The following is a 17,327-nucleotide window of genomic DNA, read 5'->3' as shown; positions in this document are numbered from 1 at the left end:
TTTTAATCATTTGATATAACAGATTTTCAATTTGATATAACAGATTTTCAATTTGATATAACAAATTATCAATTTGATATAACAAATTATCAATTTGATGTAACAAATTATCAATTTGATATAACAAATTGTGTAATACGGAAGCCTTTTAAGGCCTTCATTTGTTGCTTCCATGTATATCTTTGATTTGGAAATTTTTATTAAAAATAAAGAAACATGCGCGAGGTATTGAATGATTGTAGACTTTTAATTTCTGTTGAACACATCACCCGTGTATAATCTAAACAGCTTAATAACGTTGTATTATATATAGGTTGAGGATTTCAGATCATGAGCAATGCAAAACATATTTAGGTCTATATCTATAAACAGTTTTAACGTTTTACTTATATAATCCGTTATGTCAAATAGAGAAGGGAGGAAAACCCAATCTATGCATAAGTAATTTGACATATCAAATTTCCTTTTTTGTAATATTGTTATATCAAATAATCATAATCTGTTTATATCAAATTGATAATCTGTTATATCGAATAAATAATTTTTTATATCAAATTAATAATCTGTTATATCAAATTAATAATCTGTTATATCAAATTATCAATTTGTTATATCAAATAATTAATTTGTTATATCAAATTGTAAAAAGTAAATTAGCATGGCCCTAAAAGGCTTCTGTAACAAACATTGATCATGTTGATAGGTGATAGTACGATTTATGATACAGTGTAAATAAACAAGATAGTATACTTTTGTTTTTTCAGTAATCCTACACATGAATGTAATACAATTTGGCTTGTTTGATTTTATCTCACATAATTTCCCTGTATTGCAGCGATAAATTAACAGAACTTTTACATACTTTGTGTCGAAAAGTACAATTTGCGTAAAGACATTCTGATTCCAGTATTTTAATCTAATAAATGGAAGAAAGGGTTGTTACTACATAAATCCTTTGAAGAATATTGAAAATGGATAAATTTATACAAGTATGTGATATACAATGACTTATAGTTGCAAACATCTACTTTATTTGGTCTCCGAGTGTGGTAATCAAACCACATACAATTTGTATTGTTTTTATATTAAAACAAATATCAGGCGCTAAAATTTCCTAAATCATGGGGCTATTCGAACTATACTTGAATGGATTCTGTGTTGCCATATAATAAAAAACAAAACTCAGACAATGTTGGACTTTACAATAAAACATACAAATATGTGCGTTAATTTTTTGTCAAATGGTTTTTAAAATGTAGTAATTTTTTATAAATGTTTATATGTGCCTGGTAGTTTTTCATAATCTTAGTAAAGGTTAATGTTGTTTGTGGCACCGTTGAAGTCCACAATTCCTCTAAAGTCCACAACACCGATAAAGTCCACAACAAATTTCCTCAAAGTCCACAACGCCGTTTAAGTCCACAAACTTTCCGCTAAAGTCCACAAAATGACCTCCGCTAAAGTCCACAAGAAAACGCCGTTAAGTCCACAATAACAAGTACCGCTAAAGTCCACAAAAAAACACCGTTAAAGTCCACACATTTTTTTTTTATTATTAAAAAAATCAATTCTCTATTTGTTTATCCCGTTAGTACATTACAAAGCACGGGCTTTTGTTCTTGGTAGTTATTTTTTTTTATCAGTTTGATAAATGAAAAAAGTTCAGTATCGGTAGAAGATTTTGTTTCATTAATTTGATCTTTGTACTATGATGATCCGATCAGTGAATCAAACAGGCCAATTGGAAGAGGAACGTTAGGGCTTAGGGATGACATGAGTGTAAAACGGAAATAATGCAGTTTCCGGACCGAGTATATGAATCCCCAAAGGTCTCCTGTCACAAAACTTTTAACCAACGTTTTACGTTAGTAATTCCGGTGCTTGTTATGGAAAACAACAGACATTATGTGTTATGCATCTCAGAACGGAGAAATGAGGCCAGTATGATAAATTCCAAATAAAAAAGAAAATATTCTATGCTTTAAGTTATATTTTTACCGATTAGCATCGAATATCGATGCGTTGAATGGATGTCTACCAAAATGTCACAATGAAAGCGTCTTCATTTTTTTCTTTGAATCATTAAGGACAAGTTGTTACAAATCTTCAAAAAGAGTAAAAACCAGATAAGTTTTTCGAAAAACATCACCATAATGTCACATTCCTTTGAAAAAGGAACATTTTGATATATATAAACTATAAAGTAAAAAGTAATTTACAAATCATCAAAAATAAAGCGATCGCATGGTGGTCTACCAAAATGTCACAGCATCGCTAATTTGACGTTTACTATATTATAGGCAACGTATGTTTGCGTTATGGTGTTTTTAAAACGTATCTATTTAATTAAAAGAATACATAAAATATGAATTTATAATATATTTTTTATTTCCCTTCGTTGAAATGTGTTCCTCTTTTCAATATAATATGCAATAAAACCTGATTTAAGTACATTTCAATGAGACAGCAACTTAACAACAAATGTATTACATATTTACACCACTCTTCCGGAGACCAAAGTGAAAATTTAAATATTACTTGCAACATACTTGTATAACATTAGTATCAACTAATAGAATATTGATAAGGTTTTTACTTATAATGAATTAACGCAAACTTTGGCGCAACAGTGTATGTGTTGTACTGTTTCGACACTGTTCTATGTTAGGGAAGGGTTTGGAGTCAGCAAAGTGTTTAACTTCGCCACATTCTGTATGTGCCTGTCCCAAGTTAGGAGTCTGTAACTCGTTGGCTGTTGTTTGTTGATGTATATCATACTATTTTCCCGTTTATTGTTATGTAATTATATCAGGCCGTTACTTTTCTCGTTTGAATTGTTAAACCATTTTTTTTTTATTTCGGGGCCTTTTATAGCTTACTGTGCGGTATCGATTTTGCTCATTGTTGAAGGCCGTACGGTGATCTATAATAGTTGTTAAATTCTTTGGTAGAGAATTGTCTCATCGGCAATCATACCACATATTTTTTCTATAAGTTAAATAGTTTCAGAGGCCTGGTTTGCTGAGCGTACATTTTATCTATCATTATGACTATATGATTTCCACAATTGTTGGTGTTCAGGATCAATGCAAGATGAACGTTACTATTGCCTTTATTCTATATCCACAACTTCCAATGCTCATATACATTTATTAGTTCTGGATTTCTCAACACACAAATAAATCGGTCAGTGAATGGAAAATTCATAAAAAATTTATACACAGCTACATTTGACGGCATTTACAGTTGGATTTTCACAATGTTTTGAAAGACGCATAATTGTCTGAATATATATTTGTATATTTGTCATAATTTTCTTCGGTTATTTTTGTTTTTCTCCTGATGCAAATCAAATTTTAGGATAAACAAGAATGTGTCCATAGTACACGGATGCCCGACTCGCACTATTATTTTCTATGTTCAGTGGACCATAAAACTGGAGTCAAAAATCTTATTTGGCATTTAGATTAGGAAGATCATATCATAGGTACAGAGTAACATGTGTACTAATTTTCAAGTTGATTGGACTTCCAACTTCATCAAAAACTACCTTGGAACAAAAACTTTAACCTGAAGCGGGACAGACGGACGGACGGACCGACGAACGGACGGACGGACGGACGGACGGAAGGAAAAACGGATGCACAAACCAGAAAAAATTATGCCCCTCTACTATCGTAGGTGGGGCATAAAAATAATCTTTGTATTTATATCATCAGAAATTGATAGTTAACGCTTCACAATAAATATATTACCAAATAAACAAATAAACCTATGAGATTTCTGCTTCTATTAATACCAATTTTGATTAGAATCGTACATGACATAGTCCCTTAATATTTTTTTTATGAAAAAACCTTTAACATACGACGTTACCAAAAGTGACACCAATATCGTGCCTAACGTCTTTGGTTTTTTTTTTATGTTGCTGTTTAAAAACATGAGCATGTACTAGAAATTTGAAATTTTAATCGATTTTGCTAGATTTAATTAAATTGTTACTAAACATAAGCACATGTACATGTGGTCATAATAATGTATCCTGCGCTCCCCTCCAGCTATTTTTTTTTATAGTTTACCGATATAAAAGTCGAAAAATAGCTGGATAGTAAAACAGAACAAATAAGTAAAAATATCAGTATAGATACTAGATAGAATAGATAGGTAAACGTTATTTATGTATATGGCTTGAAATCAGAACTTTGATCAAATTTGAATCTTCAAATTGTTTTACAGTGACATACAACATATATGTTCCAGACCATATGAGTATTTGGACCGTACGTGTACGGTCTGGACCGTATGCGTACTTTTTTCAAAATACTGTACGCGTACGGTCTGGCTTATTTTAAGAAATTGGTGTACTAGATACAAATGTACATAACAGATCAACATAACTGAAATCTGAGATTAATACAAAAAGTTCAATTGCAATTGAAATAAAAACTAAAAGTATCTCCTGTATTTAGCATGTCAGTAATACATGAAATTGAATAACGCTCGCTGAAATTGAATTTACTTTGTATGGAAAGTAAACATAATGAAGGAAGAAAAGTTTTTAGAATATTCAAAAAATGCAAATGGAAAGGAATATGCATGAACAAAACATGTAAATGTAAAAAATCTAATGTTCCTTATTCAATTGATTGCAGGATCGCTTATTCACTTTATTCGTGTAATTGTAACAATACTAGTTTAAGATTTTAACAAATGCTTGTCTAAAATCAACCCATATGGTCCAAATACACGTGTATGGTCGAGCTCGTACTAGACCGTACGAGTATACTCATACAGTCCGACCGTATGAGTATTTGGACCGTACGCGTACGGTCCGGACCGTATAAGTATACTCGTACGGTCCGACCATACGCGTACGGTCCAAATACTCATATAGTCTGGAACATATTATACATGTAGCATTGTTGAAATAAAATATTTTATACTTGTACTCATCATGGGTAAGACACAATACAGAACCGCATCCGCGTATAATTTATTCAATTCATCTTCAACGCATTCTGAAACAAATACATTTTCATTTTTGAAAACCAAACAAACATGCAAACCAATGATTGATCGAAATCTGTTTAACACCACAAAATGCTTGTGTGGAATTCCTTATCATTATTTTGATTTCAAACAAGAACATTATGGTTTAAAGTATATTTTGGAGATTTACGGACCGTTTTGGCTGCTGTGGAGCCTAACAGACACTGAATGCTTTAGCGGTGTTGTAGACTTTAGAGGAATTGTGGACTTTAACGGTGTCACAGTTGTTCCCTAAAAACATACCAATTACTTTGGACACATGAGTTGCAAATATTTGTGGGTGTTTTTGTATGCCCTGACCTAGGCAACATTAAGTAAGTATTACCCTTGACTGTCTGTCCAGCCAAATTTTAGTTTCGTCACTTTAACTTTAGTAACTCTCGTGCAAACATTATGAAACTTATACACAATGCTTACTTCCACAAAATACAGATCAAGTTTGAATTTTTGTGGTGTCACTTTTACCGTTTTAGAGTTATGCCTGTTAACAAATGGAAAAAATGCTGAAATTTTGGTTTCTGTTCTCTAATTCAAGTTTGCCACAACCAAATGTTATGAAACTTATACACAATACTTATTACCATATAACTCAGATAAAGTATGAATTTGGACAGCCTAACTTTTACCGGTCTTCAGTTATGTCCCTTTACAACGTTATATGAGTATGCAAGCGGGGGCATCATATGTGTCCCATGAACACATTCCTCATTTATTTCTTTGTATTTTTGAAAGGAAGCATTCAATAGATTAGCATCTTGTATCTCCAGAGTCAGAATTTTTTTATGCGCTTTGCATTTATGCATTTAGTTTTTCAACGCTATCCGTCAAATTATTTTTTTCAATATTTATCACTTTAAGGTTGGGGAAAAATATGGGTTCAGAATGATTTTTTTTCTCATCTGCTTGACCAGAATATTTTTTTTTATCAAATTGGGAATCAAAATATTGTTTTTAGAAAAAAAAAACATGATAACCCCCTTAAAGTTAAATGGTCGCGTTCCCTAATCGATGCCATCTGAGATGGACTACTATTTGGCAGTCAAATTACATTTTTACACTGATGTTTGCAATCACAGGCTCGAATCAAAGGAGGGGATTCATGAATCAATTTTTACAATTTTTCTCATAAATTTATCTTCAGTAAACCTTAATTTAATTCATGACATTACAATAAAAAAAAAATATGCACATCTCATATATAAAGGTGGATCCGGGCCCCTCCCCCTCCCCCTTTTGTGGGAAAAAATATTGTTGATTAAATAGGGAATCACTGATGCATGACTGGAGCGCACCCCTTCCTTTTTAAGCCAGTCAGTTTGCGCCCCTTATGAAAAGTTCTGGATCCGCCACTGCATGATGATGTCAACATACCCCAAGTGAAGGTAATGAAATGCACTCAACAATCCTGATCAAGTACTGGGATGAAATAAGCATAAATGGATTGTAAAGAGCATTCCATTACTCTAAGAGAACTTCGGGTGGGTGGGGCGGGGAAAATGTCTTAGATATAAAGGTACTAGGCTACACTAATATCCAAATAACTTCCTTGGATAAGGTCCAATGGTCTATATCCTGTAGCAAAATTGAAAGTTAGGCTTGTAATCGTGCACAGTTACACTTCACTGAGGATGTCAACATACCCCAAGTGAAGGTAATGAAATGCACTCAACAATCCTGATCAAGTATTGGGATGAAATAAGCATAAATGGATAACAAGTGCTATTCAATAAAACAATTAGAGGTACTTAAGGTAGCACAATACAAAAGCAACTAAATTTTATCAAAATTTCATTTTCGGCTGTTTTTGTTACTTCTTAATATTCAAAAACCACAGAAGAAAAAATTATTAACATATCTTGCAGTGTTGATGAGTTTTGATGATAATTAGTTTTATAAACAAATGCACGTGTCTGACTGATACAAGATAAGAACATGTGGGCAGTACTATGTGGTTAATCAATAGAATCATTTGATAGCTTTACAACCACTGACAGCAATAAAAATAACAGTTATGAAAAAGAGGTGGATTAGTTCATTAGTGGCCTTATACTGAATAACATATTCCCAAAACTTACTAGCTAAAAAATAAAAATAAAATTAGTACGGTACAACGTGTGTTACGTCAAAGAGTTATCCATTATTCATAATTATAGAGATAAAACATATCACTAGAAAATAATACATCTTTATTACAAAATTCTATATCTGTTAAGTAAATGAAACTAAAATCATACACATGTAATCTATAAAAATATATGTAAATCATAAACAAACAAAATTTCTCAATAATAGGCGATTAACTCTACTCACTACTATGTAGTGACATTAGATCAACAGTATGTGGTCCGTAAGTACTTTCTAGTATGGACCAGCTTTCTAAGCTAAGTTTCGAATCAACTAAAGAGATTGATCGAAAGGGGGCATCCGCCTCATTGAGAGAAGATGGAATGTACTGTAAGCGAAGATCGATATTATTTTCGCACACCAGCATAAATAAATCCTTCATGATGTCATTAAATAATTTGTCTCTACCTCCCTGCTTTTCCCATACGGCAATAACTGATTTATTATCCGTTAAGATATCTAAACGATGATTGCACACGATGGAACCTAAAGATTTAATTGCTTTGATAATGGCATCTGCCTCTTTCAGGTGAATAGGACGCTCGTCATCATTTCCCCAAAAATCCCCAAACTGCAAACCCTGTTTTTTCCCCGTAATAACTGAAACCCCATATTTGTATAATGAATTTAGCATCTGTTGCAATAGTCAGCTGCTTGTGTAATTCGAGTCTCCAAGGCGTTACGCCCTTCCAATTATCTAAAAAATTTCAGTGTTCGATCTCCCTTTTCAGGTCACCACTAATGTTTACATCATGTGAATTTTTAATGCCGCTTGGAATAGCTGCGTTGACCTTTGTGCAAATTTTCTTGCTGCCAGTATAGCTAGGTTTATTGACACACACTTACCTGCAAACCGTTGCAAAATCTTCACGCTGACGATGCAATTAATCAGCCGATCATCAATGTATTGTAAAGTCAAGATATCAAGCTTCCTGAGGAATGACGTAACTTGCATACCAATTGATTGATAAATAAAAGCGGAAACTTTCCAGCCGAAAGGGAGTACTGTAAACGAAAAAACAAAAACAAAAAACAAACCCAGCCACCAAACTGAAAACCATTCGGGGTACATGTTTTAAATTTTCTAATTGAAACGGATCTTTGATCCAAAGGTTAAGAAAGCGTTCATCGTGACAGAGTCGAGGTTTACTTGGCTCTATTGTTAAAGGCATGATTATACGAGGCAACACACATTCTCCCAGCTTTCCGTCGTATCGCACCTGATTTTAACCTTTCCGTAATCTTTTTTTCAATAAAAGGTATAATTAATCGGCATGAAGAAGAGTTTTGAAAATAAGCTTTTGGTGGTATCTTTCCTTCATAAGATTTGCCTTTAAAATTGCCTTTAAAAGGTTTAAAGAAATCGTTTACGTCTACACCATTGGTTACCCAACCTTTTATTTGTATCGGAAGATCGTCGCCGAAATGTTTCAACCATTCATCGCTATTTTGATTAATTCCACCTGATACAAAACTGTCAGGATCTCGAATAGGATTTTTTTTTTATATCGTGAACAATATATGAATTCAAAATATCAAACGTAATATGGTGAACTGCATTTGCCGGCTTGTCCTCATCCAACGTTACCCATGTTGGGTGCTTCCTTATATGTTGCAAGGCACTACGAGGATCAAACTGAACCTTTTTCTCCTGCCATGGCGGTCGAGTAACATAAAACTTTCAGGTCAGGCCGGGTACATTCAAATAACGGATAATTAAAAACAAATAATCCAATAATGTGTAGTCTTGTTGTTAAAGAAATATACAAGTAAATTCCCTAATCTATGATTTATTTAAATTCCATTCCAGGAAATTATTTACATTATATACAGTTTACAAAAATGCATAGTTCAAAGATTCATTGGTACATCACTTTCACACGGTTTCACAAACGGATTTCATTACATTCCGTATAAAAACCATGCATAGTGTCCAATACTATGCGGACAAAACCACGCAACAGTGTCCAATACTGTGCGGACAAAAACCACGCATCAGTGTCCAATACTGAGCGGACAAAAAAAAACCACGCAACAGTTTCCAATACTGAGCGGACAAAAACAACGCAACAGTGTCCAATACCGTGCGGACAAACTATTAAGAAATAATAGTAATTCCGAATCTATTAGTGATCTGCCAAGATGTACCTAGAATAACAAAAATCTGAACCTTATATACACATTGCCACCAAAAATGCACCAACTATGCACCAAGAATTAGACCTAAATTCTACTTGTTTATCTGACCTAATTTGCCACCAAATATGCACCAAAAATGCACCAACCTATTAATACATAATAAAATTCGACTCTAACTAACACATGCTAAAAGGCTATGACTTCTATGAAATCGTGTACATTACACACTACTGATAAATATGATACAAAAATAAAATGTAAAAAGAATGAAATAAATGACTTTAACAGATAAGAGTAATATTGTCTTATTTACACTCTATCATTCCTTCCCCTCTTAATGATGACTGTCCTCAGTCATAAGTTTATTTATAACCACAAAGCAGATGTGAAACACATAAATTTCTATAAACATGGAGATTTAATTGACCACATGAAATTATCGCAATACATTTCAATAGGGTAATAAAACAAATATAAAGTTCCTTAAGGTCAGCATACTGACAATTTAACAACAAAAACAAGCATTGAATGTACTTACTTATATCAAAACAAGTTATATGAAAAATAATTCCGATAAGAAAATTATCAAGTAAACCATTAAATGAATTGTCAGCAACAAATGTTATTTTCTCTGCTAAATCACGGTAATGTTTATAAAGTGTTAAAACTGGTATAACGAGAGTTCTGTTTCTTAAAATGGTTCGGAATTGCATCTATTACAGTCATTGCCAATTGTTCAAAGTCTATTGTTTCTGGATCTACTCCTGTTGAATAGGAGACAGTGCTGTTTCTGGTTGTCTCCATACTCCCATCACTGTATATTATATCCTTCCTTATCAGAGTCAAAATCACCGTAGTTGTGGTTGTGTCAACCACTGTTGCTTCCGGAGAAATGTCATCTTCTTCACTGTCACTAACAACAATACAGTTTGTATCAAGAGGAGTTTCAGACTCCAACTCTTCCGCAATAAGTCCTAAATCATATTGTAAACCGGTTAACTCATCTTCAGAAAGTTCCTCTGGAGTTTTACATGTTGTAACACTGAAATCCCCTGCTGACACAATTGAGTCCAGATCAAAATTTAGTTCTTGTTCTTCTGAGGTCACATCATAAACATCAACACAAGACACATTTTTAGAAGTAGATTGGTTTGAAATCTCATCAAAGTCAAATTCATCCTCTGATATATCGGAATAATCATCAACTTTAATCACTTAAATTTATTTCGTTTAAATCTTCCTTAGAAACACATTTAACTATCACAGATTTCACTTTTTCCATTTGCGTCCAATAATTATATACTTAGAATACAGTAACAAAATGATCTGATAAAACACTTACAGTTCAGGAATATTCACATACATCCAAATGAAACACTATAAAGTTATCCATATTTTGAAATATTCAAAGTCACAATTTTTTTCTCAACTCATTTTTTTTGGATCCCACTTCTGACACCAAAAATGCCATGGCGGTCGAGTAACATAAAACTTTCAGGTCAGGCCGGGTACATTCAAATAACGGATAATTAAAAACAAATAATCCAATAATGTGTAGTCTTGTTGTTAAAGAAATATACAAGTAAATTCACTAATCTATGATTTATTAAAATTCCATTCCAGGAAATTATTTACATTATATACAGTTTACAAAAATGCATAGTTCAAAGATTCATTGGTACATCACTTTCACACGGTTTCACAAACGGATTTCATTACATTCCGTATAAAAATAAGCAACAGTGTCCAATACTGTGCACACATAAAAAACCATGCATAGTGTCCAATACTATGCGGAAAAAACCACGCAACAGTGTCCAATACTGTGCGGACAAAAACCACGCATCAGTGTCCAATACTGAGCGGACAAAAAAAAACCACGCAACAGTTTCCAATACTGAGCGGACAAAATATTAAGAAATAATAGTAATTCCGAATCTATCAGTGATCTGCCAAGATGTACCTAGAATAACAAAAATCTGAACCTTATATACACATTGCCACCAAAAATGCACCAACTATGCACCAAGAATTTGACCTAAATTCTACTTGTTTATCTGACCTAATTTGTCACCAAATATGCACCAAAAATGCACCAACCTATTAATACATAATAAAATTCGACTCTAACTAACACATGCTAAAAGGCTATGACTTCTATGAAATCGTATACATTACACACTACTGATAAATATGATACAAAAATAAAATGTAAAAAGAATGAAATAAATGACTTTAACAGATAAGAGTAATATTGTCTTATTTACACTCTATCACTCCCATTCCGGAGTAGAAAGGTGCGGAAAACCAGAATTCTGTGTATTCACATCCTGGAATACAGAATAAATTTCTATACCAAAATGCAAGGTATACAAATATAATTGAAGCAACCAACTTAGGTAAAGAGAAAAGGGACAAGCTTAGCACCTGCAGTCCACGTGGTCTAAAGATCACTAGGGAATCAGTGTCCCCGGACAGAGTTGCTGGCTTGAAAATAAAATTATAAAAAATGCATAGGCAAAATTTTATGCAAAAATATACTAATCTTAAAAGACTGCAAATTATGATTTAAAGCACTAATTAATGAAAAACTAGATATAAAAAATGTTACATACTAGATACAAAACTCGATACAATTATTTTCCCTTAGCTATTTTCATCTTCTCACAATCCTTCACAACGTAATCATTCGTATTGCAGAAGAAACAATTTCTTCTTGGCCTCCACTGGCTATTTCTTGGTCTAAATCTTCTAGGGCCTTGATTATGGTACATACTAGCACTAAAGGGAAACATTTCCTGCTGCCATCCAGTGGGCATATGAGGCATGAAATAGTTAGGCCTACAGGTTGCAGGGGGGTAAGCATTAGCCAAGGGAGAAGTGGTTTCCATTTTTTCCATATGATTAGCTTTATTCTCTGTGATCTTTTGTTCCGCTTCCTTCTCCTTGAGATATTTTGCCATTGCTTTTCCCACTAAATCAGAAGCTTTCCCCCCGAGAACATTCAACGTTAGAGTGGCAACATTTATCGACCCCTGATGTCTCTGCGCTTGTCGCGCTAATTCATCGAATGTTTCTGCATCATCGTCGTTTTGCCTTCTGGCCTTTTTTGCCAACTCGTCAAGACTAAGGAGAATTAGAGGCTCGCTGGGGTTTGGATGTAAAGCTAAACTCCTCACCTTATCTTTCAACTCTTTAACGTTATCTTCTCTTGACTTTTCTAGATCTGATACTCTTTACAGAATATCATGATTCTTCTTTTTCTTCTTAGGAGGAGGGTCTTCATCGCCCGAATCCTACAATCAATTGTAATCTGTATTTAATGTCCCATTCAAACATTAATTACTATCATTTTCATTTAAAAATGTATTCAGCGTGTTTAATCATAATAAACCTTAGGAAGTCATAAATGTTAAAACATGAAAAACAAAACCGGGAGTGTAACCTTGAAAAAAACATCGAAATTACATCTGTTTTATTTTATGCACAGTCACGTACATAACTGTAGAACGAAAACAACAGATAAATCTAAAGGGGGTGCGGCTTCACGTGTAAGCAAATGTTTAGCTGATAAAGGAGGTCACTAACCGGAGACGCTCTACAAGGTCGTACTATCGAAGAAGGTTTCTACTAAACTCTAGATAAAATATATATATTTACCTCGTTTTCTACATGACGCAGGTCCTCCCCCATCGGTTGCCCTATCTCATTAGCTAGGATGACCGTTACATGTAGGAGTTTCTTCAAGTTATCCCCGTTAACAGGTGCAGCCGCAAGCTCTAGTATCTGCGCTGCATCCTCCCCAGTAATACTCGTGAAATGACGTTTGCAGTCATCGACTAATAAGTCCTCTGTACGAACTAGAGACTTTACTCTCCCTAGCTCTGTTCTGGGGGGAATTCTAATATCCTTAAACTTCTTAAGGAGTTTCAGACCCATATTATTAACCGACTTCAAATCATGCCTCCTTTTTAGGACCGTGGCAGGTGGCATCTGAAACAAAAGGGATAGCAATATAGTCACCAGAAAATTAGAAAAGCGTCCTCTAAGGAACATAATAATCCCAACTATATTATAGAGATAATATAGTAACTAGTAACTAGTAGAGAATATAACGGTATTCAAAAATAAAAGCCTACATTTTAAATAAAAATGACCACAAGTGACAGCCAAACAAAGAAATGCCAATCTCAAGTGCCAATCAGGCTAAATATAACTAAGACTTCATCAAAGCCTTAAGAAAAATTACATCATAAACGAGGACTAATCAAGTCCTAAATAAGGGGAACACATCATGTTCCGATCATAAGAAATAAAATTATATTTACCTTGGAGGTAGGCGATGTGTCCTCTCCTGTAGCAAAATTGAAAGTGAGGCTTGTAATCGTGCACAGTTACACTTCACTGAGGATGATCTATAAGCAAATCTTGGAAAATACTGTTGTTTTAACAAATTATTGTTTTATTTTCTTACAGTGATGAAAGTTGCAAATATATAATTATATTTAATGAATAAATGAAAAAGTATATCTCCAATATAAGTTAATACAAATAAAACAGTACATGAAGTCCGTCGTTTAAAATACGCGGTATTTATACTTTTCCGGAATTGAGTGTTGTCCGCAAATGCTCCAAGGATAATGAACGTAAACAATATTAAACGGTACACGATTCAAAGATTAAAAAGTCCAGTGTGTTACTGAAGATGGATTTACTTGATTGGACATGATTTAAAACGACTGATATCACTTTTAATAGAATACTAGTACTGCTATCCAAACACTGGCATATGTTTTCAATTCAATGAAATACTATGGTATCCAATGGTGAATTCGTAAAATAATCACATTTTTCATCGAATTTACATGTAGACCACATTAAAATCTTACCATGCGGTAATTGATGGGTGTTGTTTTCTTTATTATCTTATTCTTCAGGATGTCCACCCTATTTGCTGGGTCACCGCAATTAAAAATTGTTTACTTTTAAAAATGATTTACCGTTTATTAATTATACCGTAAAACAGTATATATAAAAAAGAAGATATGGTTGCCTTTGAGATAACTCTCCACAAGAGACCAAAATGAGACAGAAGTTAACAACTATAGGTCACCGTACGGCCTTCAACAATGAGCAAAGCCCATACCGCATAATCAGCTATAAAAGGACCCGAAATGACAATGTAAAACAATTCAAACGAGAAAACTAACGGCCTAATGTATGTACAAAAATGAACGAAAAACAAATATGTAACACATAAACAAACGACAACCACTGAATTACAGGCTCCTGACTTGGGACAGGCACATACATACAGAATGTGGCGGGGTTAAACATGTTAGCGGGATCCAAATCCTCCCCTAACCTGGGACAGTGATGAAACAGTACAACATAAGAATGAACTATAAAAATCAGTTGAAAAAGGCTTTACTCAGATGGATAAAAATAAAAATACAAGTGGACGTGGCCGGATACTTGTATATCCCAACAACAAAAAGGCACTAAGTACAGATCTGAGAGTACTCGCAGTTACTGACAGCTAGTTCAAAGCCACTAACAACTAATAAAAAAAAAGCATGCATCTAAGTCTAAATTATCAATCAGTACACATCCAACATCCAATGGATTTAGTGTAAAGACGTCATAAACAGTCAGAGAAAAACATGACCTTGTGCAATGCCAAGATACATGTATCGACAGATTGTAGATCTATGAATGTGTATATGTATATAACAATAATATTTAGTTTGCTTTTAATTTACTGATAACAAAATCAATATTAGTACCAATAAAAACAACATTCAATGATCTAATTACAGTGTTGAATTGGTAACCTTTTAGAATAAGTTTATTTATAGGATCGATAAGTTTACCAGGATCGTTTCTAAATTCCCGGGCACGGTAAACAACATTTCCGTAAAAATGAGGATGTGCTGTCCCGTTTGAAATAAGTTTTCTACAGGTACAACCAAACTTCAAAACTAAATCTGTATATCTATGGAAGAATTTAGTAAAGGTTTTAAGTAATTTGTGGTAACGAAATCCTTGGCTTAATAAGGTCTGGAGTAAGTTCGGTAAGGGCATATTTGGCCCCGATTATAAAGTCCAATGTTACAAGACAAAAAATGTTTTAAGTTGACTTAAAGACATGTGAGAAAGTTAAATAGAACTATTTTTGTCAAAGTTTAACTCTAACACGTTGATTTTTACATCCCAAAAAGGTCAAGATAAGAGATTTTGGTGAAATTTGGCAAAATCAGCTGGATTTCAACCAAATTTAGACCAGGAAACATAGAGCTCAGGCGTCGACAGGCTAAATATTCAAATAAGACATGTGAAATGTCTTCAAAAACATTATTTTAAAGGATCTTTGTTGTCGACATATGCGCTCTATGTTTCCTGTCCAATAATCAATGGAAACTTACCCATAATCAATGGATATTTACCCATTTTCATTGATTTTTTCGTGGAAAATCAACATGAGTACAACTTGTGACGTCATAATAAAACGCAGGAACGTAAATTTTCAACAAAATGGATTGTTTCCTATCTAGTCACTGTATTAGCTATAATTTATTGTGATATTGGTCAATAAATTCAAACTTGAATTTTACGCTAAAAAAGGGGGCCATTTTAGGACCTTACCGAACCTACCAGTAATACATAGACTACGTTCGTTAAAATCAAAAACGTCACGACAGACACGGGCATAGCGAACGAGTTGTGAAATATAAATACCGTAAGATGGTGCCTAAGGAACATCACCATCCAAAAAGGGAAAATTAACAATAGGGAACGAAAAATCGTCCCTTTTGTCGTAAATTTTAGTGTGGAGTTTCCTGTTTAAAACCGAAATATCTAAATCTAGGAAAGAACAGTTATTACCGTTTAAATTTGATTTATTTAAAGTAAGTTCCTTTGGGTAAATTTCTGCAGTATATTGAGAAAATTCTTGATTATTTAACGAAAAAATATCATCAAGATAACGGTAAGTGTTGTTGAATTTAACAATTAAAAGCAATTTAGACGGGTCTTTACTGAGTTTGGTCATGAACTGTGATTCATAACAGTACAAAAACAAGTCTGCTATCAAAGGGGCGTAATTAGTGCCCATAGGAATACATACAACCTTGCAGCAAATATATTTGCATTCAGATTTACCAAACGACCATTTAATTAAATAGGAAAACTTTTGTTTGATAAGATTGTGTAGAAGTGTAGTGTCTAAAGAATAGAAAAGTCAAAACTGTCAACATAATCAAAAGGACCATCAAAAGCACGTACTTTATCAAAAACATCCAAAGATTTTTTTTCACTCCAAAAATAGTTAATTCCACTATTTTCATATATTTTATTACAAAAGTTTATGATAAGCTCTTTGATAATAGTTAAGGAACTTGTTAAAAGCACTGAAAGATTAGTTATAGACACTTACTAGAGGCCGAGATGAAACGATATTTTACTGGGTTTTTGTGTAGTTTAGGTAACCAATGCATATTAGGGACCTTCAAATGTTCAGAAGAAGCCTTAGGCTGTGATGTGGTTGTGATCTGTTTGTTTACTATATGACTCTCTGCGGAGCGCATGGACTTGAAAGTAGATGAATTTAAAATTTCATTCTTAAGAACGTCCGTGTAGTATTTACGGCATACCACCACCACATTGTTGGCTGCTTTGTCGGCCGGTACAAACGCTAATCGCTTTGAAAGTTCTTGAAGTTTATTTCTTATTCTGGAAATAGGCGTATTGTGTACTCTATTATTTACTTCTTAATTATTTCAAAAATCTGATATTCTATTATTTACAACATTCATACATTTATTTAAATAAGAATCAAGAAATTTTTTATCAGATTTTTCCCGTTTACACCAATTTTTACAAAACGAGGAAAGAGCATCTTAAAGTTTGGTGACCTGACGACACTGTTTCCAATCTTTTTAGATGGAGGACGATATGTTGGTCCTTTTTTAAAAAAGTTTTTAACCTCTTTGTCCTGGACGATATTGAGGTCCCCC

Source organism: Mytilus californianus, unplaced genomic scaffold (assembly GCF_021869535.1).
Source record: "Mytilus californianus isolate M0D057914Y unplaced genomic scaffold, xbMytCali1.0.p SCAF_53, whole genome shotgun sequence".
NCBI lineage: Eukaryota > Metazoa > Mollusca > Bivalvia > Mytilida > Mytilidae > Mytilus > Mytilus californianus.
This window is presented reverse-complemented; position numbering follows the sequence as displayed.